General features: G+C 57.0%; 1 protein-coding gene across 5 annotated transcripts in view; it reads left to right on the top strand.

Moving 5' to 3' along the window:
* Positions 1–11,685: 11,685 nt before the first annotated feature.
* SRC (SRC proto-oncogene, non-receptor tyrosine kinase) overlaps positions 11,686–27,362 on the top strand; it is a 51,680-nt gene continuing 36,003 nt past the window's right edge. Inside the window, exons 1-2 of one of the 5 annotated variants that reach the window (XM_066387856.1) lie at positions 24,492–24,583; positions 24,939–25,093. The gene's annotated coding sequence lies outside the window, so the exon portion shown is untranslated. Of the gene's footprint in view, positions 11,829–24,491; positions 24,584–24,938; positions 25,094–25,165; positions 25,186–27,362 lie in introns of those variants that run through there. The other 4 variants (XM_066387855.1, XM_066387859.1, XM_066387858.1 and 1 more) reach the window with 4 other exon arrangements.

The raw sequence follows: 27,362 nt of genomic DNA, 5'->3' as shown, positions 1-27,362 counted from the left end.
CTCTTGTTGACACCTAGAGTGATCTGCAAGTGTTTGCCGAGGTGAGTGGCATCAAATAGCCCTGCCCCAAGGCCCTGGAAACACGGATGCCAGCACCTCCAGGAATGAGAAGGCTGCAGGGGAGCCGGGTCAAGACCCAGGGAGCAAATTGAGCACTTGGATGACTAAATATGTTTCATTATTGGGAGGTCACTGTGGTGGGAAGTCAAGCATAGATCATAAGCTGCGAGAGGCCTGGTTCAAGCTCAGGTTGTGGGGAGGAGCTTCCCTGCCCACTCTGGGCCTGCCCCAGATCCAACCATCTGGGTGGGAGAGGCGGAGGCCCCGGGGCCACATGGAGGCGGGGCTCCTTTAGGCTCCTTCCTGGCTCCTCTGGGCATCCCCACGCCCCTGAGCGCCTGCCTGAGCTGGCAGGGGCACGGGGAGGAGGTGAGGCCAGACCCAGGGCGTGACCTGGGGCAGGATGGCTGGCTCAGTTCCTGGGCTGGCAGCCTGAGCTCATGTGCTAGCCTTGGGCAGGAGCTGGGAGGGGCTTGGAGCTGTTTCAGGGAACCTGGGGAATTCAGGCCTGAGATTCCTGTCCCAACAAGTGTGGGGCCTGTTCAGTGTCAAACCCTGGTCTGGGTACTGCTGGGGCACAAGAATGAGCCAGGCCCAGACTATCCACTGGAGCCCCTGGCCGGTGGCGGGAATGGATGGGTTACAGTGAGCAATCCTTCTGGAGTGCAGGTGGGGTCCTGGAGGCTTTGAGGCTGGAGGGTGAAGGAAGGGAGCAAAGAATGAATAGGATTCACTAGGGAGGAGAGGCAGGGAGGACATCCCACGTGGAGGAGACGCAGGAGCAAAGGCCTGGAGGTGAGACCCCCAGCGTAGCTTGGGGGGGAGGAGCAGCAGCTCAGCTCTAGGGGAGGATGGGGACAGGAGAGGCTGGTGGAGCCCCGTGTGGCCTCCTCAGCATGAGCTTTGGCCTGAGGCCACAGTGGAGCCACTGAAAGATCCGGGATGTGTTCTGGAAAGAGGAACATGAGGGCTGTTATAGGATGAATCAGGGCTGGAAAACCAGAGGCCAGGAGATCATGAGGAGGCCAGGATGGTGTCTGGATGAGCCAGGCCCCACCTGCGTGTGGGGCAGGGGACAACAGGAAGGGGTGGTTGGGCAGGTGGAGGCCACGGGTCTTGGGTGTGGGGGCGGAGGGGAGGCTGGGGTTGCCCACCGCTGCCTGAGAGGATGGAGCAGGTATTTCTAAGCCGGGGACCTGGGAGGCAGCCGTGTCAGGGAACAGAGTTGTGTTCTGCTTAGGAGAAGTGGAATATACTGGGTCGCAGGGTAGATGCTGGGGGCTGTTTCAGGGAAAGATCTGGAGGATGAGGGACAAGTGGGCCGCAGCTCTGGAGAGAGGCCAGGGCTAGGGGTGGCGGTGAAGCTGGGTGGGTGGTCCCTTCTCAGGCCTTTTCCCTCTGGCTTTTCTGGAGTCAGGAAGCAGGTTTGGTTAGAAGGATGAGGGAGTTAACAACCCTGGGGGGCAGCCTGATGTCCAAGGACAGAAGTGGGGGACCCGGGCTCCAGCCTCCGTCTTTAGGATGGATATTTCCGGGAGGTGTATTGAGCCTTATTCGAGGTCTCCGAGGAATAGGGAGCCTGTCAGGTTGCCTACAGCAGTGGCCTGGATGACACTCCTTCTGTTAGCCTCTCTCCTTCGCCATCTCTTCCTGTTTCCTCCTGTGTTCCCTCACTGAGGTGTGGGATCCCTTCCCGAATGAGGACTCATCTCGGGCTCTGCTTTTGGAGAGCCTACCTTAGATGAGGTCTAGTTGAAGCCATGAGACTGTGGGCTCCTCCTGGTCCGGCACTGAGCTGTGTCCTCAGCCCCCAACCCCTGCCCAGGGCCCATGAGTGCCCCCTCCTCATCACCTGCCTGGGGGGGGGGCGTGGTTGTGGATGTAAAGAGGGTGGACCAAGGCCGCGGGGGAAGGGGAAGGAAGCACAGCATCTCAGGAAGCTCAGCGTCATGGGACAGAACTGGGGACTTCGCTTGGGAGTCTCTCTTCCTCCTCAGAGGGAACCAGAAGCAAAATGACAGGTAGGCCCCCAGGCAATGTGCCTCGAGGAGCGGCCCAGAGTGGGTGGGGAGAGGTCAGCTGCATGACCAACTCGTCCTGGAGGACTTTGGCCCCCAGGAGGCACCAGCTGGGGAGCCCTGTGACCAGGCCTGGTATTGGGCAGCCAGAGCAGTCGGGGAACAAACACCCACTGTGATGAGAATCGCAAATAATCTATATTGCTTTCTATTGCCCCAGTCACATGAGCTCATGGTAGAAATCTTAACAAATACAGATAAGCGCAAAAGAAAAAAAAATGATTAAGGTCATCTGTGATCTCTGTCTCTGTCCCTGGGACAACTGCTAGGGACAGCACAGGTTTATCCCTTTTATTTACCATATTTTTCACTCCATAAGATGCACTTGACCATAAGACACACCTAGGGTTTTAAGGAGGAAAATAAGAAAAAAAAAAAAAAAGCCCTGGCCAGTTAGCTCAGTGGTAGAGCGTCGGCCCGGCGTATGGAAGTCCTGGGTTCAGTTCCTGGCCAGGGCACACAGGAGAGGCGCCCATCTGCTTCTCCATCCTTCCCCCTCTCCTTTCTCTCTATCTCTCTCTTCCCTTCCCGCAGCCAAGGCTCCATTGGAGAGAAGTTGGCCTGGGCACCGAGGATGGCTCCATGGCCTCCACCTCAGGCGCTAGAATGGCTCCGGCCACTACGGAGCAGAGCCCCAGATGGGCAGAGCATCACCCCCTGGTGGACATATCAGGTGGATCCTGGACAGGCGCATATGGGAGTCTGTCTGACTGCCTCCCCCCCCCCCCCCATTCTCACTTTGGAAAAATACAAAAAAGAAAAAAGAAAAAAACAACAACAATATTCTGAACCAAATGGTGTGTTAAAATATATAATAAAATACCGTATTTTCCCCTCCACTTTGGGGGGAACAAAGTGTGCCTTGTGGAGTGAAAAATATGGTACCTATGTCCACTTTTTTTTTTTTTAGCAGAATGGGGTTATATTGGTAATACTATGATATCTTAATCACCTAATATAGCATGAATTCTTTTAATGGCTCCACGTATAGATCTACATTGTTAATTTTAAAGCTGCCATAGTTGTCCGCTTTCCAATGGAATCTTACGTCGGCTACACCAGAAATAATGACAACAATAACACCCATTTACTGAATGTCCAGCATGTGTGTATCGTGCTAATCGCTAAACAGTCATGTGAGGAATGTGCAGTCATCCCTAGTTTACAGATGAGAGGACCAGGGTGAGAGGGGTCAGGGGACTTGCCCGAGGCCACAGAGCTGTGGAGGCAGGATTCAAAGCCAGGTCTCCGCAGCTGCTCTTAACCAAGGTGATGGGCCACCTGGTGAGTCCCCTTCCTGGACTCCTATATTTGTTTCTACCCAGAAGTTCTGATGATTAGGGCCCCGTGCACGCATGTAACCAGTTCCTTTTAGAGGGAAACTTTCTATTGGGGTTGGCAGGATGGGATAGAGGCACTCCTCATCATCCCTTCTGCCCGGTCCTTGGAAGGTTGTGGAAACTGCACTGGCCAGAGCGGGAAGGGACTTGCCCAAGGCCCCACCGTATAGAGCAGCGGTTCTCAACCTGTGGGTCGCGACCCTGGCGGGGGTCGAACGACCAAAACACAGGGGTCGCCTAAAGCCATCGGAAATACATATTTTATTTAAAAATGTATTGTATAATAAATACGTATTTTCCGATGGCTTAAGGCGATCCCTGTGTTTTGGTCGTTCGACCCCCGCCGGGGTTGCGACCCACAGGTTGAGAACCGCTGGTATAGAGGCTGCCCCAGACTGGATGGAGTCCTGGCTTCCGATCCCCCAGCGGGGCCGTAGACAAAGCATGCAGGATGCACGGGACACAGGGGTTACAGGCCCAAGCTCCAAAGGACAGGGGCTGTGCCAGTCTTGGTCACGGCTGCATCTGTCTCCAAGCCTGGCACAGGGCCTGCCATGCAAGAGGCGTGAATGGATAAAGAGGCCTGGGCAGGGAGGGGTCTAAGCTGGGCTCAGATGGGCTGGGAGGGGTCTAAGCTGGGCTCAGATGGGCAGGGAGGGGTCTAAGCTGGGCTCAGATGGGCAGGGAGGGGTCTAAGCTGGGCTCAGATGGGCAGGGAGGGGTCTAAGCTGGGCTCAGATGGGCAGGGAGGGCTCTAAGCTGGGCTCAGATGGGCAGGGAGGGCTCTAAGCTGGGCTCAGATGGGCAGGGAGGGCTCTAAGCTGGGCTCAGATGGGCAGGGAGGGGTCTAAGCTGGGCTCAGATGGGCTGAGAAGGGCGAGTGAGTTTGGAAAAGCAGAGAGGAGACGGCGGGGGGTGCCACATGGGCAGATGTGCGGAGGCAGGAAAAGAGAAAGGGAATGTCGGAGGCTGGGAATGGGACCATCAGAAGACTGACCAGGCAGTGGGTCTGGGAGTCTTTGAGTGCCCAGGGTAGACCAATGGAAGCTCCAGTCCCAGCCTTGGGGACAGACCACAGCCACCACAGAGCCCTGCATGGGTAATTCCTGAACAGGAACAGAAGGAGGAAGTTGTCTAAGTGACACTCAACCAGACGGTGAGTGGGTGGCAGGGCTTGGTTTCATTTCCAGAAGAGTCCTGGAGTTATTGGGCTCTGCCACCTGCCCCCACCCTTGCCCACCCCCTGCCGCCTTGGCCCTTGACTTAGGGGACGATGAACCCCAAAGACCAGGGTACCCAGAAAGGAGGCATCAAGGGCAGGGAACGGGAAGTCCCTTTGCATGGGAAAGCCCAGGAAGAGTGGCCTGACACGTCTCCTCTGGAGGCTGGGGTTGCAGCGTCCACATCCTGCCTGCTTGGCAAACTTCTTTCCAGCCACCAAGACCCAACCTAAGTGTCCCTCGTCTGGGAAGCTCCCCGAGAAACCCCTACCAGAGAAAACTTCCCGCTCCCTCTCTGAGCTCCCCCAGCCCTCACACTGCACTTTCAAATACAAAAAAAAGAATACTGTCTATTGAGCGCTGGCTGTGAACCAGGCTCTGGCTGCGTCTCAGCCTCGACACCATACTGGGTCCTCTCAGTGTCCCCAACAGTCAGTTCTGTCACCCCCTCCGTTTCACCCAGCAGCACAGTGAGGCTGAACAAGTTATGGGCGGCAGATGGTGGGGCTGGGTCTTCTGGATATGGAAGCTCATGGCTCCTCTGTCCCTCCTGCTCAGGGTGTTTCAGCATCTGTTTTCCCTTCTGGCTTGAAAGCCCCCAACGGGCAGGACAGGGTCTGTGTCCTTGGACAACTGGCCCAGAGACAGCACTGACCCTTGGACAAAGCTTTGAACCTCTTCTTCACCATGATAGTGACCTGGGTCGATGCCTTGTGTCCAGTAGGCATTTAATAAGTTCCTGTGACATTGAGGAACATTCATTCTAGTCCCGGCTGCCATAGACTTGCAGTGTGACCTTGGGAAAGTCAATTTCATTCTCCGGTCCTCAGTTTTCCCAGCTTCAGAAGATGGCTCTCGTGGCTTCCTGCCTGTCCTAAAATTCTGTCTTTTGTTATAGAACACAACATAGCATCTACCCCACCACCTATTATTAGCATCTTGTATTATAACTAATGAACCAAGTTGATATATGATTAGTTAATATATTATTAACTAACCTCCATACTTTAATGAGAGTCCTTAGTGTTTCCCTAATGTCCTTCTTCTGTGCCAGGATCCTGTCCAGGACGCCACGTTTCATTTAGTCATCATGTCTCCTTAGGCTCCTCGTGGCTGCGACAGTTTCTCAGACCCGCCTTGTTTTTGACGACCTTGACCACTCTGTCAAGAGCTGTCAGCTATTTTGCAGAACGTCTCTCTATTGGAATTTGTTGGTTTTTCTCTCGTGATGACACTGGGGAAAGGGGTCCTGGGAGGAAGACCACAGAGGTGAAGTGCTATTCTCTTTATATCATACGAAGGGGACATATGATCACCGTGTCTCCCCCCTGTTGACGCTGACCTTGGTCGCCTGGCTGAGGCAGTGTTGGTCAGGTCTCTCCACTTGGCGAAGTCACCCCCTCCTTTACACACTGTCCTTCTGGGAAGGAAGGAAGTCACTGTGAGCAGTCCATGCCTAACTAGTGGGGAGTTCAACTCCCCTTCTTGAGGGCAGAGTATAGGGTTAGCATCCTTTCTTCTTTAATATCTACTTTTTGAAATACTCCCACAAAACAATGTAATGTCCATCTCTTTCCAACAGGCCTGGAAGTGTGGGAGACGGAGACACCCCCTGAGGAGGAAGTCAAGGCTGGGGTGGCGGGGATCAGTGACTGGCTGGGGCTCGGTGGGTCCCGCCTCTCCCTCTTGGACACGAAATACGTGAGAGCCGAGGCTTATGGAAGGGTTGGGCAGAGCAACCGCACCGCAGAGCCTGACTCAGGGTTTCAGACTCAGGAGGGCTGGAATTCTGCCTGGGTTTGACTCGGAGGTCCGCCCTCCCTCCGTGTGGCGTGTCACCTCGCCTCGCCTCAGTTTCCCCGTCTGTGCAATGGGGATAACAATGGCTCAGACATCGAGTGCTGTGAAGAACAGATGAGATGCTCCACACAGAGCCCCCAGAACAGGGGGCACTGTCCAGGAAACGCCCCACAGCGTGGCTATGAGCTATTTTTACAATTGTTCTTTGAAGCTCTCCCGTTGCAGGCTGTCCCAGCAGGCTCCTAACCCCTCTGACCGGCGAGGGTCACAGTCCCGCTGCAGATTTCCGCCCTGCCCTCTGCCCTCCTGCCCAGCCAGGGAGATCAAGGGCCCTGGCGGCTTTTATCTCCGCTCACAGACATTCTGAGAACCGGCAGAAGGAGGCTTGGGCTGGAGGGGGCGGCGCTCTGCCTACCAGTGACTCTCTTGGTGACCTTGGGAGAGTGTCTGTCCCTCTCTGGGCCTGGCCTATGGCCTGAGGGGAGTGATGAATGGCTGACTTCCCTTAGGCAGGTCTTTTCTGCATGTGACATCCCTGTGTCATCTCCAGAATCTGGAGAAGTGTCGGGGCCTCCAGCTTCCCATTGATGGGGCCGTGAGGATTTCGATTATGTGTGGCTGTGCTCCGTGGTTAGCGCGGTCGTCTGCATGTCGTCACTTGGGCTTCACCTATGCTTGTCCCATCACTGCCTGGGATGCTGGTCATGCTTCCCGGTGGCTCCAGGCTGTGAGCAGCTCCGGATGGAGACCAGACTGGGTTGGTTCACTGCTGTATCCCTGCACCTAGCACAGATCCTCACACACAGTCGATGCTGAGTAGATACCGAAGGTCCAGAAGAAGGGAGAGGAAGGCTTAGTCCACGTCTGCGGGTGGAGTGGGGCAAGTTCTGGGCAGGGGGACCAGCAAGTGCAAAGGCCCAGGGACGGAAGGAGCTGCTGGGATGGAGCGACAGCCCGGAGACAGGCCTGACGGAGTTGGGACGGGGACTGGGGCCCGTCGGGGAGGCCTGAGCGATAGGCTAATGGACCGATGAACCAGACAGCTCTGTGTAAACTGTAAAGTGCGGTGCCACGGAGGTGGCGAGCGCAGTCCATAGTCTCAAGCTAGACAGCCTGCATATTCTTCTACCCTGTCCTTTAGCCTGGAGCCGGGTGGCTCTGGGCTCACAGGAAATCATCTGGGGAATGACAGGGCCGATCTGGAATATGCCACTGAGTGCCTGTGATGGGTCAGGCCTCCTGGTCACTGCTCCAAGGGTTTGAGGTGGGCACAGCCAGAATGCCACCATCAAGCCAGAGCCACCAGGGCCCTGGGTGAGGTGTGGGCAGCATTCCTGAACCCATGTCATGGAAAAGGTCTTTTTTTTATTTTATTAATTTTTTCCTTTGATTTGAGACAGAAAAAGAGAAAGGGAGAGAGAAGGGGGCAAGGAAGACAGAGAGAGAGAGAGAGAGAGAGAGAGAGAGAATCAATCCGTTTCACTTAGTTGTTCCATTTTAGTTGCGCGCTCATTGATTGTTTCTCAGACGTGCCCTGATCAGGGGTTGAACCTGCGAAGTCTGGCATGCTGGGTTGACATTTTATCCACTGAACCACTTGGCCAGGGCCGGAAAGGCTCTTGCCAAAGGGTCTGCTGCCAGTTGTACGGGGCCAGGCCTCACTCCACACCCCATCTTGCCCTCGGGACTGCTCTGACCCAGGTCAGGGAAGGAGGGAAGAGGTTTCTAGAGACAGACGACTGTGCACAGCAGGCATTCACCGTTTCAAGGATGTTGACATTAATATCTGCCCTCTGCGGAGTGCTTTGGGTTAGGAAATTATCCTTCTTGGTGTTCCAGGCCTGGCCCAGGGCTGTGTCTACTGTTAGTGGTCAATAAATGTTTGCTGTCCATTAATGATGATGAGTGATTTGTGCATATTAAGCAATGAGTTGCTAATTTAACTAACAATGTTTTAAGCAAAAGAATGCAGAAACGGTCACTTATCCATCATGCCAGATCACCAATTCTTGCATCTGGGAGTTGGTGAGTTTGTCCCACTTTCTTGATAAGTAAACTGAGGCTTAGAGAGGGTGGAGTCACACAGTTAATGAATGAAAGAATTGGACTTTGAACTCTTGTATGTGGATCCCTAGCCAGTGTATTTTCCCTAGTCAACTGGGCAGTGTCTGCTCTGTGCTGGGCATGGACCAGGACATAGTCCCTGCCTTCAGGGTGAGGACAGACACACCCCGAATAGATGAGGACACCTTGAATGGACGGGGTGTGCCTCCATCAGGGGTTTTTCAGGGAGCAGGTCCTGGAGGCTGCGGCGTTTAACTTAGGACCTTGTTGGATGGGGTTGGGAAGCTAGAGATATGGGGTGAGCATTCCTGACAGGGCAAAGGCCCAGAGGGACTTGTAAAGAGTAGATATTTCCAAGGCTCGATAATAAAACCATTGTGCTGGCCACATCCTCCTGCAGGGCCTTTCGAGAGCTGAGACAAGTCCTCGGAGCCAGCGGTGGTTCTAGATAGAAGGTTGCGTCTGTGCTTTGAGAGCCAAGACTCCTAAAGATGGCCCCGCTGCTCCAAGAGAGTGAGGGGTGGGAACGATAGGGCTCACGCACACTGAACTGCCAGCACCTCACTGCATCCCCACGGGAGTCTTCTGAGGGAAGCACCCTGTGTAGCCCATTTTGCAGGCTGGCAAACTGAGGCTCAGAGAGATGGCAGGCTCGAGGTCACATATCCAAGAAGTGGTAGAGCTGGGACTTGAACTCAGGTCTGTGGGTTCAAAGTCTCTGCTTTTAAGCCCTTTGCCATCCCTTCTCTAGGAGCCCAGGACTTTTAGTTGAACTCCTTGGGATAAATCTAGTGATGTACTGGTGAATATTTAAGAACCAGTTCTCCAGAAGGAAAAAAAAAACCCACCTTGATTTGCAGTGTTTGCCACTTTCCAAGGTGTAAATATTCCCACAGTGGCTAATATCAAGCTACCAATCATGGAAGTTGGAGTTGGAAAAAGATGAACACAATTTGCGTTTGCAAGTGGTAAGAGCCAGCCCCAGCACAGGACTAGATGAATATCCCATTCCGAGCCCAGTGTGGCCAGTAAAGACCTTCAGACATGTCTGAGGAGTGAGCGAGGGTTGAGAAACCTGCTTCTCCAGGCAGGGGCCCGCCCAGGATCCTCCGAAGCTGAGGCTAATCTTTAAGCCAGGCTTGCAAACAAGTGCAGCCACTTCACCAGCCCAGAAGGGCCTCTGGGGCTGGCTCTGCAGCTGATTGGCTATGTGACTCCCAGCAGCCCCGCCCCGCTCAGGCCTTGGTTTACCAAGCAGAACAGCTAACACTCGCTGAGTACAACCTCAAACATCTTCATACTTGTCAATTTTAAACTTCCCAGGATTCCTCTGTGACCGTGTTCACTCCTGTGACTTGTACAAGGTGCAGCAGGTGGGCAGCTAGCCTAGACTTGAACCCAGATCAGTCTGGCTCAAGGCCTTGCTCCTTCCTGGTCTCCTCGATGCTATTTTTTATACCCTGAGGCCTTTGCCTACCATATACTGTACTAGGGTTCTCCTCCCAGCTCGTCCCAGGGGGTGTCCAGGCCCGGTGCCACTCCATCTGGCTGGGCCTTAAGTTTCCCATCAGAGAAATGGGAGAACTTTCAGGGAAGCAAAGTGGAGACAGGTGGTGGTCTTTATAGCTGGATCCAGGCCAGCCTCCCCAGGTGCCATGATTCCAGGACAGGTGGGGTGCTTACCCCTAACAGGGCGGCCTGGGCCAGGAGGGGTTGGGAGTAAGGGGGGTCAGATGGTGGTGGGAGGCTTTCTGGCTGAAGCAGCATTCCCCAACATCTACTTTCTCTGCATCTGGGTGCCGGGTGGATTTTGCCTCTTTTTTGCTTAAAAGTGTAATTGTCACTAAATACCTGCTCTAGCCCCTTCCTCAGTGATAATAACCAGAACTGATGACTTTGTTGGGTTGCCTTAGTTACTTTATTTTTTTTTATTTTTTAATTTTTTTTAATTTTAATTTTTTTACAGAGACAGAGAGAGAGAGTCAGAGAGAGGGATAGACAGGGACAGACAGACAGGAACGGAGAGATGAGAAGCATCAATCATTAGTTTTTCATTGAACTTTGCGACACCTTAGTTGTTCATTGATTGCTTTCTCATATGTGCCTTGACCGCGGGCCTTCAGCAGACCGAATAACCCTTTGCTGGAGCCAGCGACCTTGGGTTCAAGCTGGTGGGCTTTTTGCTCAAACCAGATGAGCCGGCGCTCAAGCTGGCGACCTCGGGGTCTCGAACCTGGGTCCTCTTCATCCCAGTCGGACGCTGTATCCACTGCGCCACTGCCTGGTCAGGCCTTAGTTACTTTATTTTTAAATGCTTATTTATTAATTTGTGTGAGAGAGAGATAAATACTGATTTGTTGTTCCACTTATTTATGCATTCGTTGGTTGATTCTTTTATGTGCCCTGACCGGGGATCGAACCCGCAACTTTGGACAAGGCTTTGAGCTACCCAGCTAGGGCTTTAGTTACTTTTTTTTTTTTTAAGTACATTAAAATGAGCTCATTTCTCTTAAAAGAAATGTTTCTGTACCCCACACTGTCCCTCAGGCCCCAGTCCCCACTTTGGGAAACTAAGGTCAAGGCCAGAGTCCAAGGCCAGGATTCTTGCAAGTCTTGGCCCTCCTCTGTGCCTCAGTTTCCTCATCTGTAAAATGGAGATAATTACCCCCCAGCCCAGGTGGTTGTTAGAAACAGATCCTAAAGTCCACCAGAGCCATTTAGCATGGCGCCTAGAAAGGAGCGAGCGCTTCATTAGTGCTGATATTATTTGTACTATTACTAATAATCGCAGGATAGGTGGATTTGGAGTAAATAGGGTGGGCAGGCTGGGGGAGTTTGGGAGAGCATTTTGGCACGAGGACGCTTGGGGGTCCCCCAGAGTGGGGCGCTCTTACCGGGCGCGGTGAGGGGCGGGGCTCCTGCGGTGCCTGGGTCCCCAAACCGCCCCCTGCCCCACGCCTGGGTCTCCCCGAGTCACCGGCGGGAATCTGTCCCCGCGCGCTTCCTCCTTCCTCCTCCTCCCAGCGGCGTGCCGGGCCCCTCCTCCCTGCTCGCGCACTCCCTCCCTCCTCTTCCCTCCCAACCCCGGGCCGCCGCCTCCTCCTCCTCCTCCTCCCTTTCTCTCTCGATCTGTCTCTCCGGCCCGGAATCCATTCCGGCCTGGGAGCCGGAGCGGCCTGGCAGCCGTCTGCCCGACTCTCTGGCCGTCCGGCGGTCCGCCCTCCGGTGCGCCCGTGTGCTGGTGCGTCCACTGCCCGCTGGTCCAGGTGAGTGTCCCTCCGCCCCGCCGCGGGCCCCGTCCCGGCCGGCGTTGGGGAGCCTCCGCTTGGGGACCACCGGGCGACGGATCGCCGGGCCGCTGGGGCTTCTGTCCACCCCTCCAACCCCCCGGCGGGCCGAGCCAAGATCCCGGGGCGCTGGGCGGGCACACCGGGTTTGCCCAGCGCGGCCTTTTGTTGTGATGCTGTGGGGGGAGGGGGCTCGGTGTGTGTGTGGGGGCGGCTGTCCGGCGGGACCTCCTCCGGTTCACCCTCCATCTACGAGCCCCCTGAGAGCAGCGAACCGGCCCAATCTCTCAGGCCGGGTCTAGGCCAAATCCGAAATCTGAGCCAGTCGGCGCCACCTCTGGCCGCGGCAGCCCGGCCTGGTGCCCCCTGCCCGGGAGGGGTGGTGGAGAGGGGACAGGCAGGCCTGGGGGCACCGGGCTGGGGACACCCGGCTGGGCACCAGAACCTCTGCTCTCCTGGGGCTTTGGGTAGGGCCTGGTGCCACTTGCATGGAAGGGACTGGGCCAGACTGCTTGGTCCCTTCTGCTCACAGACCCCAGGCTCACTTCTGGGTAGGTAGGCCCAGCCGCGTTACCTGCCCAGAAGTTGGCAAAAGTTTTGGGTTTTCACCTACAGGCTGGGTCCATCTGTCTGTGTGGGTTGGGGTTGGGGGGTAGGTGTCACTGCTGTGTGTCCTCAGACAACTGCTTTCCCTCTCTGAGCTGGGGGAGGGGGACATTTTATTAGTGGCAGGTGGGCCTGGCTGGGGGAAGGATGGGGGTGAACAAAAGGCGCTCACCTTCAGACCAACCTGAGTGTGGGCAGAGCATGTGTGGCCCTGGGTGAGGCTTTCTGAGCCTCAGGGACGCTCTACAATTGGAACAGTGGTCCCTGGGTGTCCGGGTGCAAGTCCAGGCCCAGCCACAGTGAGTGGAGACCAGACTTGGTTTCAAGAATGGGCCAGGCTGGTCCTGTTGCTGACTCTCTTCTCAGCCTCCTGGCTTGGGAGCCAAGACACCTAGGCTTCTCATCTCACTGGGTGACCTGGGCCAAGGACTGTCCTCTGGGTCCCCATACGTGGAATGAGAATGCGCAGGGGAAGAATCTATATGTTTCTGCCTGTAGCAGCTTGGCATGTAGTAGGTGCTTAATAACTGAACACTTAACTGGATGAATTGTCTAAACCGGTGCGGGGAGAGGTTGCTGGCCCTGGTGGGGCTCATCTCCAGAAGAAGATGGGTTGGTGCTGGAAAAGCCACATATTAACTCCCTGAGAAAGAAACAGTTCCTGCCACCCAGCAGCTGTGTGACCTTAGGCAGTTCACTGCTCCCTCTGGGCTCAGTTTTGAAATGGGCCAATGAGAATGATAGCCGCTAACATCTAGTGAGCGCCTCCCTGGAGTGAGGGACTCTTGTTTATCCTCATTTTGCTGATGGAGAAACTGAGGTGCAGAAAGGGGAAGTGACTTGGGCAAGGTCATGCAGTAAAAGCTGGGATTAGAACTTGGACCTCAGAAACCCCCAGTCAGGCTGCCCTTGCACCCGTCCAGTGTTGGCGGAGTAGGGGTTTCCCAGTACAGCACCAGGCGCGCTGCATTGTCGGCAGGACTATACTGATGAGTGCTTGCGTGGAAGCCACGAGGCCTTTTTGGTGATCTGGTGATGTGGTGTGCCTCGGTGATGTGGTCTTTCCACCCAGGGAAATGATTTATATATAGTGTGTCACCTCTCTCAGCTGACTGCCCGTCCAGGTCCTCCTGTGTGGCTCCTGGGTCTTGGCTCCTGAAGGTGTCCCACCAGGGATGTTTTCTCCCCTAGGAGCTGCCAATCTGCTCTTGCTCTTTAAGGCTGAGATTAAGGCCAACCTCCCCCAGGAAGGCCCTCTTCCTTGGAGCCTGAATTGTCCCTAGCTCACAGCCAGTTCTTGCTTTTGCTTCTTCCTTGATTTTGACCTAGGGGGTGGGGCATTGTCTGGCTCTCTCAAGCCTTGGGAGCCAGGGAAGAGATAGCTCAGTGGCCTGCTGATAGAACATAGACCCCCACCCCTTGCAATTCCCCTGGTCCTCACTTAACTCTGTTTTCCCAAACCCACCTAGATACAGCATCCGTGACCACTGACCACCTACTGTGTGCTAGGAGCTTTGAGCTCAGGCTGAGCAGTATGGTGATGGGGTTTGCAGTGGGAGCTGTAGGGAGGCACCTGGAGGCATCAGAGGCTTCCAGGAAGTGGTGCTGAGGGGAACAAAGAAGGGGACAGGGTGCTCTTTCTTCCCTTCTGCTCACATACTTCCCAGGGCTCCTGGGCTCGTAGGGAAGAGTTCGCTGGGGTGGGTCCTTGCTGAGGAATTGTGAACAGATCCCTGATATGCCAGAAATTTGGGTCTTAGAGTGTGAAGCAAGTAGCAAACAAGTTGCCAAATAAATTAATATATAATCACAGATGTGATAAGGGCTCAGAGAAAGAGGTGTGGGATACAGAGGAATCTTGAAGGAAGTGCAGAAGATTTGGCCAGGCATGGAGCTAGGGGAAGGGCCAGGCAGGAGCAGCTACAAGTGCAAAGGCCCTGAGGCAGAGGGAACTGCATGTGCAAAGGCCCTGGGGTAGAGGACTATGTGTTGTTGTGGAGAAACACTGGGGAAGCCTGTGGGTCTGGAGCAGAGGGACTTAGGTGGATTGGGCGAGAAGTGAAACAAGTTGTTAGCAGCAAGGCTGGCCTATGTGGGGCCACGTGGGCCTTGAGGAGGAGTTTGGCCTTCATTTCACACAGGGCGTTGATTGGTGTCCCCTGTGTGAACAGCTCTATGCTGGAGGCCAGGGGTACAGAGCTGGCCAAGAACTAGATCTGTGGGCTGGACTCCCAAGTATTCTGTGGGGGGTCTAGATCAGGTGTCAAAAGGAGGAAGAGACATTTGAGGCTGGGCTTTGAAAGTGGAATAGGAGTTCACCAGCAGGAAGGCAGGAGAGGTTGAAAGCCAGGAGTTGGAGAAGTGCAGTGCAGGGGCCTGGAGGCTGGGAGTGAGGTGGGAGTAGGGAGGGGTCAGCTGGAGACCAAAGGTATGGAAAGGGCTCAGGAGTCAGGTAGGTCTGGGTTCAAGTTTTGACCATTTTCACTTGTGTGTCTTTGGGTCATTCACTGTATCTGCCTGAGACTTAGTTTCCTTGTCTTGAAAATAGGGATAATAAATATCTCTAACAGGTGAGGTATAAAGGAGGGTTGTATGCCTAGAGGCTGGCACCTGTAGGCACTTAGGGAAGGGGACCTGCCTTGTGTGGCAGTACATTGTGTGGGTTGGTTGGCCCAGTGGGTCTCACCTCGCCAGCTGTGTAGGGAAGGCTTCCCCCCCTCCACCTCCAATTTATTGGTTGATTTTAGAGAGAGAGGAAGGGAGAGAGAGAGTTATAATCTGTTTCTGCATGTGCCGTGACCAGGGATCGAACCCCTAACCTTTGGCATGGGGATGATGGTTTAACCAACCGAGCTGTTCAGCGAGGGCTGTGTGATGAAGGCTTTGTGTGGATGATCTCACGGAGTCTGAAGGTGCTGGTCTAGGCGGAACTTTGGCACCCTGCGCCACCCCGTGCTGGGCGACATTAGCTCTGCCTTGCCCTGTCTTTGTTAGGAGGCTGAACTGAGAAGCTGGGTCTAGCTCATCCCAGCTTCTTGAAATCCTGCCTTACGTGAGTGAGGTTGGTCCATTATCCTTGTAAATGTGAAGACCCAGAGAGGAGAAGCCACTTGAGTAGGGCCTTCCAGTTGCCAAGTGACAGGGCTGAACCAAGGCTGTAGGGCTCTGGGCAACTAGTCCAGTGCTGGGCACTGCCAGCGCCTCCGCCTCCGTGTCCCTGTAGAGCCACTTCAAAGGGCTCCACCCCCCTGCTCTGGGCCTTTTGACTAGAGCCTCATTTCCTGCCTGCTTTGTGGTCCCTGATGCTGCTATCTCCTGCTGGGTCCCCATAGCCCTCTGCTTCCCTTCCGCGGCCCCCACCTCCTTATCTCCATGGTAAACTGTTCTGGTTTCCACTTGGGCCCCTGGGGGAGGCACTTCCTCTGGGGTGCCTCAGTTTCCTCATCTGTGAAGTGGGATAATATGAATCATGGATCCCACGATGTCCCAAGAGGACTGAAACAAAGTAGTTAGTGCATTAACTTGATACGTAGGGGTGGGGAAGAACCAGACACACTCAACTCCCCTTTCCTCTGGCAGCTGACACCCCCTTGCTGGGACTCAGTTTCTGAACCTGTAAAATGGGTACGAGGCTTGCACCTAGCAGGGCCATGGGGAGAATGGAGTGAGGCTGTACCTCAGTGGCTCACCTGGTGGCCGATGGCTGGGTCTGCAGCACTGTTCTGGGGGTAGGGTGGTGTAGTAGGTGCCTTCCCTGTGTTCACGGCCCTGTTCCAGCTGTATGTCCAAAGGCAAGTCACGTAGCCTCGCTGAAACAGCCTCTGCACCCCTCCCTTGTGAAGATTAAATCAGGTAACCTCTCCCAGCGACTTGATTCTCCTGGATACTCACTCATAAAATGTTATGTCTTTCTTTCTCTCATCCTCTCCCTCACGGGAGCTCAGATATTATCCAGTCTTGGGATGACCCAGGGCTCAAATTCTCCAGACTCGGATTGCTATGCTGTATTGCAGGGGTCCCCAGACTTTTTACACAGGGGGCCAGTTCACTGTCCCTCAGACCATTGGAGGGCCAGACTATAAAAAAAAACTATGAACAAATCCCTATGCACACTGCACATATCTTATTTTAAAGTAAAAAAAAACAAAACGGGACAAATACAATATTTAAAATAAAGAACAAGTAAATTTAAATCAACACACTGACCAGTATTTCAATGGGAACTATGGGCCTGCTTTTGGCTAATGAGATGGTCAATGTGTTCCTCTCACTGACCACCAGTGAAAGAGGTGCCCCTTCTGGAAGTACGGCGGGGGCCGGATAAATGGCCTCAGGGGGCCGCATGTGGCCTGCAGGCCCGTAGTTTGGGGACCCCTGCTATATTGAGAAGCATTCTGAGGCCCAGTCTTGGCTTTGTAGGAGAGAGTGCTGTGATAGATTAGTAATGTCTGCCATGGGCAGAGAATTAGGAAGCATCTTATGTGTGCCATGAATTTGTTATCCCTGATTTGTTCTGACCTTCTCTTCACAGTTTGTGGAAACGAGGCCAGAAAGGCCCAGGACGTACGATCCAGGCTAGGAGAAAAATGCACATCTCTTGTCTTTTGATTCAGGGCTCTCCCCATCCAGCCTGCCCGCGCCTTTCCACAGCGCAGCCTGGGTGGGGCTGAGTCAAGGGGTCAGTGACTGGGGAGGATCCCAGCACTGGAGGCCAGTCTGCCATCTTTTCCTTCCTTGCCGTGGGGAGCTAGTGCCTTTCCTCCAACTTGGGCCCTAGCCCCTCCCCTCTCCCTGGAACTACCCAGAGAAATTCCAGAGTAGAGTGAGAAGCCAGAGGGAAGGAGAACTGGGTGATCGTGGCCAAGTCCCTTCCTGCTCCGGTCCTCAGTTCCTCCTCTGCTCAGGGAGGCTCTTCCCTTGCGGGGACTCCGCAGTGGCGATGCTAGCTGGGGCGTTCTCCGGGGGTAGGCCCAGCCGAGTCCTCTCCTTTGATGCCCATTCCGGGGCTGTTGAGAAACTGTGGGAATGGGTCCTTTGACCGCGCAAGCTCCCAGTGCCGGAGGATGGAAGTTGAGGTCCGGTGGTGTCGGGAAACTTGGCTTCCCTGTCAAGGGCTGATTCTCTCCTGGGCTGCATTGTCCAAATCTGTGGCCTTGACTTTTTATTCTTCACATCGTGCTCTCCCCAGCCAAGTCATAGCAGGGTGACCCGTTCTATCCCGTGCCCCATCATGGGGTGGGCAGAACTTTTGTTCCGATTACACAGAAGAGGAAACGGTGGCTCAGAGAGGCCAAGGGCTGGGGCCATGCTCACCCAGCACAGCGAAGTGTGGGCCCAGACTTGCGGCTTCTGGGTGATTTGTGGCATCTGATGCCCACTGAGTGTGCACCAGCGTGGCTGAAATCTGTCCCCAGGTAAGGGTGGCTGTGTTGCTGGGGACAGGTGTCCTGATTGTCTGGGCTTCCAGCTCTGGCTGATGGGTCTCCCCTTGGATCTGGGGTACACTGATCTTGCAGGGAGCCCTTAGGTCTCAGGATTGGCTTATCAGGGTGCTCAGTGGATGGTATGGTGGAAAGGGGGTGGAAATAGCAAGGCCTTTGGAGCCGGTGGGATCTGGGCTCAATTTCTGGCCCTGCCACTTATTGGCTGTGTATGATTGTGGGAAAATGATTGCTCTGAGCCTTTGTTTTCCCGTCTGTGAAATGGGGATGACGGTACCAGTACCAGAGGTGCTGTGAGGATCAGATGCGCTAAGGTGTGTCTGCTCTGATACAGGGCCGGCCTGTACGCACTAAGTGCTTAATAGTTCTGAGTGCTTGTGATTATGAAGGCAATTCCCTAGCAAGGTGGGAATCCTGGGCCTGTGCAGGCCAGTTGATCCAAAGGACTAAGCGTGGACACCTCTGTCTATGGTGGGCTTGTCCTGTGGGGCAGGGCTGAAGGTTAACTAGAGACAGACAAGGTTGGTGGCTGGATCGATTGGCAGCCACCAGCTTCCTCTGGCCTCTCTGAGCCCAGCTTCTGCTTCAACCTTTGCCCACCTGTGACTTGTCAAGGCCTCCTGGTGCCCTCATCCCTGGCATTCAGTACCTCCCCTCCCCTCTCCCCCGAATGCATCCTTGTCTCTGAAAGTGGCCACTGATTGAGCATTGGGTACTTTGTGTCTTTGTCCACATGGCGTGGGAGGCAGTCGAGGCTCAGAGAGAGGCCAGGGTGGGCCCAGGCACCATCGAGGCTGAGAGAGAGGCCAGGGCGGGCCCAGGCTCCGTCGAGGCTGAGAGAGGGGCCAGGGCGGGCCCAGGCACCGTCGAGGCTCAGAGAGGGGCCAGGGCGGGCCCAGGCACCGTCGAGGCTCAGAGAGAGGCCAGGGTGGGCCCAGGCACCATCGAGGCTCAGAGAGGGGCCAGGGCGGGCCCAGGCTCCGTCGAGGCTCAGAGAGGGGCCAGGGCGGGCCCAGGCACCGTCGAGGCTGAGAGAGGGGCCAGGGCGGGCCCAGGCACCGTCGAGGCTGAGAGAGGGGCCAGGGCGGGCCCAGGCACCGTCGAGGCTGAGAGAGGGGCCAGGGCGGGCCCAGGCACCGTCGAGGCTGAGAGAGGGGCCAGGGCGGGCCCAGGCACCGTCGAGGCTGAGAGAGGGTCGAGGCTCAGAGAGGGGCCAGGGCGGGCCCAGGCTCCGTCGAGGCTCAGAGAGGGGCCAGGGCGGGCCCAGGCTCCGTCGAGGCTGAGAGAGGGTCGAGGCTCAGAGAGGGGCCAGGGCGGGCCCAGGCTCCGTCGAGGCTCAGAGAGAGGCCAGGGCGGGCCCAGGCTCCGTCGAGGCTCAGAGAGGGGCCAGGGCGGGCCCAGGCTCCGTCGAGGCTGAGAGAGGGGCCAGGGCGGGCCCAGGCTCCGTCGAGGCTCAGAGAGGGGCCAGGGCGGGCCCAGGCTCCGTCGAGGCTCAGAGAGGGGCCAGGGCGGGCCCAGGCTCCGTCGAGGCTCAGAGAGGGGCCAGGGCGGGCCCAGGCTCCGTCGAGGCTCAGAGAGGGGCCAGGGCGGGCCCAGGCTCCGTCGAGGCTCAGAGAGGGGCCAGGGCGGGCCCAGGCACCGTCGAGGCTCAGAGAGGGGCCAGGGCGGGCCCAGGCACCGTCGAGGCTCAGAGAGAGGCCAGGGTGGGCCCAGGCTCCGTCGAGGCTCAGAGAGGGGCCAGGGCGGGCCCAGGCTCCGTCGAGGCTCAGAGAGGGGCCAGGGCGGGCCCAGGCACCGTCGAGGCTCAGAGAGGGGCCAGGGCGGGCCCAGGCTCCGTCGAGGCTCAGAGAGAGGCCAGGGCGGGCCCAGGCTCCGTCGAGGCTCAGAGAGGGGCCAGGGTGGGCCCAGGCTCCATCGAGGCTCAGAGAGAGGCCAGGGTGGGCCCAGGCTCCATGGCAAGGGCTCCTGAAGGTGCTGTTGGTCTGGGCCAGGGCTCTGCCCTCTGCCCTACACCCCCACCTCTCCCCGTCAGGGGCCCCTTTCTGAACCACCGGCCGTCTTCCCACTTGCCCCGGGAGGTCCAGCCTCCATGCCTTTGGCTCCGGGGTCCCACAGCTCTTCCTCTCAGTGCCCGTCTAGTGGCTCAGCCGCCGCTGCCGCCAGAAGGCTCTTAGTGACCCCCCTCCCTGCCCAGCCTGACTCCACACTGCCCCCCTCGGCACCCCGCGGCTCCTTCTCCGCCCTCCCTCCTGGCTCTGGCATGTTCTGCCTCAGGTGGCAAGCCGTAGGATTCGTTCTGCTTCCATGGGAATACGGTGAGCATCGTCACACTGAAGGGTGCCACACTGACAGTTTACCGAGCACTTCCCACAGTCACCTCTGGGTATCCCCAAGCAGGGCTGGGAGGGACCCAGAACCGTCATCATCATCTTCATTTGGCAGATGAGGAAACTGAGGCCCCAAGTCAGGGTCATGCCAGGCGCTCTCTGTGCTTGGGCAGATGGCACTAAACTACCACCCCAGCCCCGTGAGCCCTCTGGCTCCCCAGGCAGGATCTCTCAGAGTCCCACGAAGCCTTGACTTACTGTTAAAAGGAGGAGGCTCTGGAAGTTCCGAGAGGTGAACTGACTTTCCTGAGGTCACACAGCCTGGGAGGCTGGCAGGACCAGGAGGGTTCCTTGTAGGAATTCAAGAGACAGATTGTACCCACATTCCCACCGCTTCCGAGTGCAGAATCAGATGCAGCCCCGATCCTGAAGGAGCAGTGAGCGAGCCACGCGGACCAGCCGGATTCCTTCTCTAGTCAGTCATTCCTTAGCGCGTGGTTGAGCTCTCGCTCAGGGCCCGGAGAACACGCCGGTCTGGGCCTCACTGCATCCCTGCGAGATAGCACTTCTGCCTCCATTTCACCAAAGAGGAAACTGAGGCTCAGAGAAGCAAAGGAACTTGCCCCAAGTCACCCCAGGGTCTTCTCCTTACTTCTAACTGCTGTCACTTACTAGCCGTGTGGCTTTGTGAGTCAGTTCACCATTCTGTGCCTCAGTTTCCCTATCTGGAGAATGGGCCTGCTGGCAGTCTCCGCATCCTGGGCTTGCTTTAAGAATTACTTTTTTATTTTTTATTTTATTTTATTTTATTTTTTTTTAATTTAAGCTGGAAACAGGGAGAGACAGTCAGACAGACTCCCGCATGCGCCCGACCGGGATCCACCCGGCACGCCCACCAGGGGCGACGCTCTGCCCACCAGGGGGCGATGCTCTGCCCATCCTGGGCGTCGCCATGTTGCGACCAGAGCCACTCTAGCGCCTGAGGCAGAGGCCACAGAGCCATCCCCAGCGCCCGGGCCATCCTCGCTCCAATGGAGCCCCGGCTGCGGGAGGGGAAGAGAGAGACAGAGAGGAAAGTGCGGCGGAGGGGTGGAGAAGCAAATGGGCGCTTCTCCTGTGTGCCCTGGCCGGGAATCGAACCCAGGTCCTCCACACGCTAGGCCGACGCTCTACCGCTGAGCCAACCGGCCAGGGCCTTGCTTTAAGAATCAGGTGATAAAGGTACGGTATTGAGCAAGACCTTCTTGGCAATACCAGCACATAGTAAGCTCTCAATAACTGTTAGATGTTATTTTATGGTAATTTGTATCAACCTGAAGAGGAACTCAAAGACAAGCCCATTCTCCAGATAGGAAAACTGAGACTCAGAGAAAGGTGATAACGTCCACCAGGCCACAGTAGGATGTCACAGCCAGAGGTTCCTGGGGGTATATCCTACTTGCTGGATCGGGATACTGCCCCCTTCCAGGACTCAGTTTTCTCATCTGTGTAATGGGTCTGTGCATATTATGATGGAAACAGTTTCATCACATTGTACCAATGTGGCTCCTCGCTCAGTAGCCACCCTAGGGTGGCGGTCGGGTGGACCTATGGGCTCTTGTTATGCCTGGGTGGGCGGGACCATGACCTGTATACTTTGTTCCCCAAGTTATGCCAATTCGCCAAGGCTGGGCCTGGTTAGGAGGCTGAACCAGGTCCCACCAGGCCTTCTGGGTGCCCTGTGGCTGCTGGTACCCAGGACCCAACACATCTGGTCCACCTGCCTCTTCTCTGTGTACCTTGCGCAAGTAGCTTCTTTTTGAGCCTCAGTTTCCTCATCTCTGAGGTGGGTGCTGCAGTTTTTTCCTCATAGGAATGTTTGGAGCATTTGAGAGTCTCATTTTGCTCAATACCTGCCCGTGCCTGGCTCCTAGAAAGGGCCGAGTCAGTGGTCAGGGGTACAAGGATGGCAGCATTCCTGGCAGAAGACCCCCGTGAGCAAAGGCTCGGAGGTGTACGGTTTAGGGAGCACCCTGGAGTCAGGTGGGGAGAAGAGGGAGAGGCCCCTCCACCTTCCGGGATTTGGACTGGCCCCGAGGGCGGTGGTCAGGGTATTAGTGCCAATGGCGAGGCTGACCTCCCTGCCCTCCAAACTTCAGATTTCCTTTCCATCCTTGGGAGCGGTCACCTGCCTTCCCCACCCCCACCCTGCCAGGTGTTCCCGAAGGCCCTGGAACCAGCTGAGCCACAGTTCTATTTGGGGACAATTCTGCTGTTCCCGTTTCTCTCCTGTGCCCTAGTTTTAGAAACAACGTGGGTTTGGTTACCAGTTGGCCATTTGCAGAGAGGCCCCCCCCCCCCACTCCGCCCATACCTTATGTCTGTGGGCAGCGCGGATAGAACAGGGCTCCTTACTGCCATGGGCAGTCACTCCTGGCCTCTGCCTCTTGGTTCTCTGGGCAGGGGGTTGGCAGCCGGATTCTCGATTACCTGCTGGTGATGACTGGTCCTTGTGCTGGGTTCTGGGGCCCCTAAATGTACATACACTCTAGGAGCAGCCTGCATGCTGGGGGAGCCAGACACAGACCCTGATTGTTGCCCTGCCGTGGCGTAGATGCCAGAGGAACTGTGGCAGTCCATTACAGTGACAGAAGTGCTTCCCCGGGGGAGGTGATCTCTGGCCTAAGGCTTGAAGGGTGACCGGGAGCTCAGGAGGAAGGAAGCACGAGGGCTTGCCAGGGAGAACGGGCAGCAGGGGCAAAGATCTGGAGTGGGAGCCGTCTGGTGTGTGCAGGCAGAGCCCGCGGAGGTGGGGTGCAGCAGGTTCTGTTGTTAGAAGATGACGAGGTTGATCAGGGAGAGTCTCAGGCCCCTGCCAGGGTGCTCAGCCTTTGGCCTGGGGCTGCTGGGAGCAGGGCAGGCCTCCTGCTGAGGTCTCCTACTGAAGGCGGGAAGAGAAGACAAAGAGAAGGATCAGACTGGGCGCAGGTGCTCAATTACTGTTGTCAACTGAAGGCAGCCCACAGAGGCTGGGGTTCCAGATGGGGATCAAGAATCCCCACTTGGGGCAGAAGGTAGGGACTGGTCTGGGAAGACTTCCTGGAGGAAGCGGTACATGTGACTTACCTGGAAGGATGGGATGATTCTCTTGACAGGGAGGTAGAGCTTGAACAAGGGCCTGAAGATAGGGCAGGAGCAGTTCCTCTTGTTGGAGCCCAGAGGAACACAGAGATTTGACCTGAGAGGTGACTGTTGGTGAGTGCCAATCAGTGGAGGGCCTCGCATGCCTGCCCAGGGAGTCTACCTGCTGTCCTGGGGCCGTGAGGAGAGCCCAGGGGTGGGACTGATTTATCCAGCACCGTGGGCAGTGTCCGGCTCAGGGTGGTCGCCCCGCTGGGCCCAGTGCGGCTTTGGTGCAGTGGCCCTGGTGTCTGCACTGAGAGCAGATGGGCTTGGAGGGAGGGTGGGTGCCAGTCAGCCAGGCCCATGGCAAGTCTGGGACTGGAAGGGGAACGGGGGTGTGGGGCGGGGGCGCCTCTTCCCCCTGGCCTGCTTGCTTGCATATCCTTTCTCTGGCTGGCAGGAACTGATGGGGACTTGTTGGGGCCTGGCTGGCAGATTCCAAAGGTGCCTGGGACATGGGCTGGGCTGGGCTTGGGGCAAGGGCTCTAGGTTCAGGGCCCAGTCGGCCTTCCTTGTTAGGTAACCTCACCAGGGCAAGGGTCTCCCTGTTCGGGTGAAGGGCTAGGTAGGCATGGCTGCCCACTTGCGCGTCTTGAACCCAGAGGGTCCGTAGCCCAGACTGTAGGAGTTGAGAGCAGCAGCCGAGGCTGTGGGGCCAGATGGGCCTGAACTTGAAGTTCTAGCTTTGTTCTTTGCTGGCTGGGAGCTCTTGGCCGAGTAACTTTGCCCTTCTGAGCTTCAGTTTCCCCATCTGCAGAAGTGGGGGCCACCCAGCGCCTCCCTCCTAGGACTCCTGGGGAGGATTAATGAGATTTTAGACAGCAGTGCCCAGCACCGTGCCAGCTTCTATAATCAGGCTTTGGAGCTGTCGGTCCCTCTTACTGGGGCTTCTGGGACTTGCGGGGCGACTGAGGGCGGCTTCCGGTCTGCCCAGGGCCCTCAGCGCTGAGGACAAAGCTGCTTTGTGGTGGGACAGATGGAGCCCAGGAGCTCCCCCCTCTTTGGGGACTAGAGGGCTGCCTGCCCCTCCTCTTCACCCAGTTCCCCCGGGAAGGAGCTTCCTCAGACTGAGCCGGTGGGAAATGAGAGTTGGTTGTGCAGGAGGAGCGGCTGCAGCTGCTTAGGTCAGAGTCTGGCTGGTGAACTTGGGAAGCCGCCTCTTTCTCTGGCCACCTTCTCAGGACCCTGGGCATCTCTGGCAAGTCTCAGGCCTGCTGTGTGCTGCCCTGTTCATTTATCTGTCCGTCCGTCTGTCTGTTTGTCCATCCATCCATCCGTCCATCTATATACCCGTCCATCCATCCATCCATCCATCCATCCATCCATCCATCCATCCATCCATCTACCCATCCATCCATCCATCCATCCATCCATCTATCCCTCCATCCCTCCACCCCTCCACCCCTCCACCCCTCCACCCCTCCACCCCTCCACCCCTCCACCCCTCCATCCCTCCACCCCTCCACCCCTCCACCCGTCCACCCCTCCACCCCTCCACCCCTCCATCCATTTGTTTGTTCATCTGTTCATACCAAGCCCCCACTCCATGCCAGGCCCTGTGCTTTTGGCCAGTGTCCGTTCTGACCAGACGGTGCCTTCGCACCCCCACTGGGAACTGTTTTGAGCATTACACCCACTACAAAGTCTCCAGCCGTGAGTGCGACAGAAGTGGCCCCTGCCCTCGTCACACACATACCCACACAGTGAGGTACGCTGTCCCAGCTGCGGTCCGCACCAGGAGGGAGAAGTTGGAGGTTCTCACTTGGGCGGAGGGAGGTCCGAGGGGCCTTCTGTGAGTGGGTAAGTTTTCAAATGGGGCTTTGAGAGCGGTGCTGTCTGGGCGTGTTGCCGTTTAAACAGGTGGTCAGGAAAGGCCGCTGCGGAGGCGGGGCGGCATTTTAGTGGCGCACCTGAAGGAAGTGAGGGAGCGAGGCGGGCAGGTGCCTAGGGAAGTGTGCTGGAGGGGGAGGAAGTGCAGGGCCCTGGCCTCTCGGGAGGAGGGGAAGCCGCGGGCGTGGGAGCAGAACGAGTGGAGGGGTGAGGCTGGCCGGGTCCGCTGTGAGGCCGGGGCGGCCCCCGAGAGAGGGGACTTTGTTCCTCGTCTTGGAGCGGAGTGGCTGTGAGGCGCGTGTTAAGCAGGAGTGACTGTTCGCATTGACATTTCAGAAAGACTCTGCCCCCAGTTGGCCAGCCTGGAGGAGGAGGCTGGGCCGGGACTAGCGGTGGCCACGGTGGGAGGGAAGGGCGTGGGTTCAGGATGGGTTTGGATGAGACTGACAGGGCCCGGGACTGGGTCACAGGGCGGGTGAGGGGACTCACCCTTCTCTTGGGCTGCGGGGAATGCGGGGCTGAGGCTGAGGGGCTGCCGCCGGCCCCTGCGGGCTTCACGTCCACGTCCGCTCCCCTGCGCCCGAATCCGTCTGCAGGCGCAGAGGCCAGCAGCTTCTCCGTTTTGTCCCAAGGCCTTGACCAAGTCCTCCGGTCCCGTTGTTTTAAACAACGGTACATCGTAGGCCTGACTTGTGGTGGCACAGCGGATAGAACATTGACCTGGAACGCTGAGGTCGCCGGTTCGAAACCCTGGGCTTGCCTGGTCAAGGCATAGATGGAGTTGATGCTTCCTGCTCCTCTCCTTCTCTCTCTCTCTAAAATGAGTAAATAAAGTCTTAAAAAAAAAAAATTAAACAACGGTACATCTTAGATGCAACTGGCAGGATGCTACCCATGTCCCGGATGAGAAAACCGAGTGGCGGCCCCTCCCTCACAGGGCTGCGGGGAGGACCGGGTGAAACAGTGCGTGTGAAGCACCGAGCCGATGCCAGGCGCGCAGCAGCGCGCAGTGATCAGCAGGTGTTACTGTTTGTGCGGGGAGTGTGGCCACGTCCACCCCGAGACCCGGGCTTCGGGTTAGGGCTGGATGCTGAGCGACGTCTGCTGGATAACTCAACCCCTTGGGATTGAAGGTCCCGGGAGCCCTGCCCAACACCGCTTCCCACATGGGGAAACTGAGTCCAAAAGGGCACAGCGTGGGCTCGGGGCTGTGCGGTGACTGGGCCCAGAGCGGGGTGCACAGCAGACCTCCTGGTGCTTTGTCCTGCCCAGCGCCCCCCACTTCCGGCCCTCGCCCTTCCCTCCAAGGCGTCCAGACTGTGGCTGGGTCCTGGCGGGAAGGGGTCCGAGCACCGTGCAGGTCAGGGCCTGCGGGCTGGAAAGCGGTCCCCTTCCTGCCCAGGAAGAAGCCCAAGAGCGTTCAGGGGCTTGAACAGTCCCGTCCCTGCAGGACTGGGATTGCTGGGCGCTCCACTGCCCACTTGCTCAGCCTTCGCCCTCCCCAGGCTGCGGGTTCCCCCGGGAGCACCCCTCCGTCTCTCTGCCGGTGCCCGCTCGAGCCTGCAGAGCCCTGCCCCGCCCCAGCCGCACTGGCAGAGCTGGTTTGAGGCCCGCCAGCCCCTAGCGTGTCTCCAGCATGCCCGCGGGACCAGACACGTTCTGGCTGCCTGGGCCCACAGACGGCCTCTGGCGCACTCGTCACTCACTCCTTGCTCATTCAGCAAACATCCCCTGGTACCTGGTCCGTGTCCAAGCGCCTGCCCGGCAGGGCTCGGGGCCTGGGGTTGTCTAGGGCTGGCGCTCTGCCCTGTGGATGTCAGGGTGGCCCGGCTCTGCCACCTGGACGGCCCGGGCAGTGGCAGGCAGGACACACAGTGGTCGGGGCGTAGGCTGTGGTCGTGCTGGACAGACCCGGGGCTGAGGCCTGGGCCTCTTCATCTTGTGGGGCCCCTGGTAGGACCCATTCATTTATCCCTCCTTCCTACCTTTCCACAAATGTTTACTGAGAACTGCTACGTGCCAGACAACGTGCTAGGAGCTGAAGCTACAACAGAGAACCAATCACATGAAAATCCCTGTTCTTGCAGGTCTGACATTCTAGGTGAGGAGACAGAAACACAACCCATAAGGAACGTGTATGCACATGG

Source organism: Saccopteryx leptura, chromosome 5, assembly GCF_036850995.1.
Source record: "Saccopteryx leptura isolate mSacLep1 chromosome 5, mSacLep1_pri_phased_curated, whole genome shotgun sequence".
NCBI lineage: Eukaryota > Metazoa > Chordata > Mammalia > Chiroptera > Emballonuridae > Saccopteryx > Saccopteryx leptura.
The sequence above is the reverse complement of the archived record's forward strand: the minus strand, read 5'-3'. Positions and strand labels throughout refer to the sequence as shown.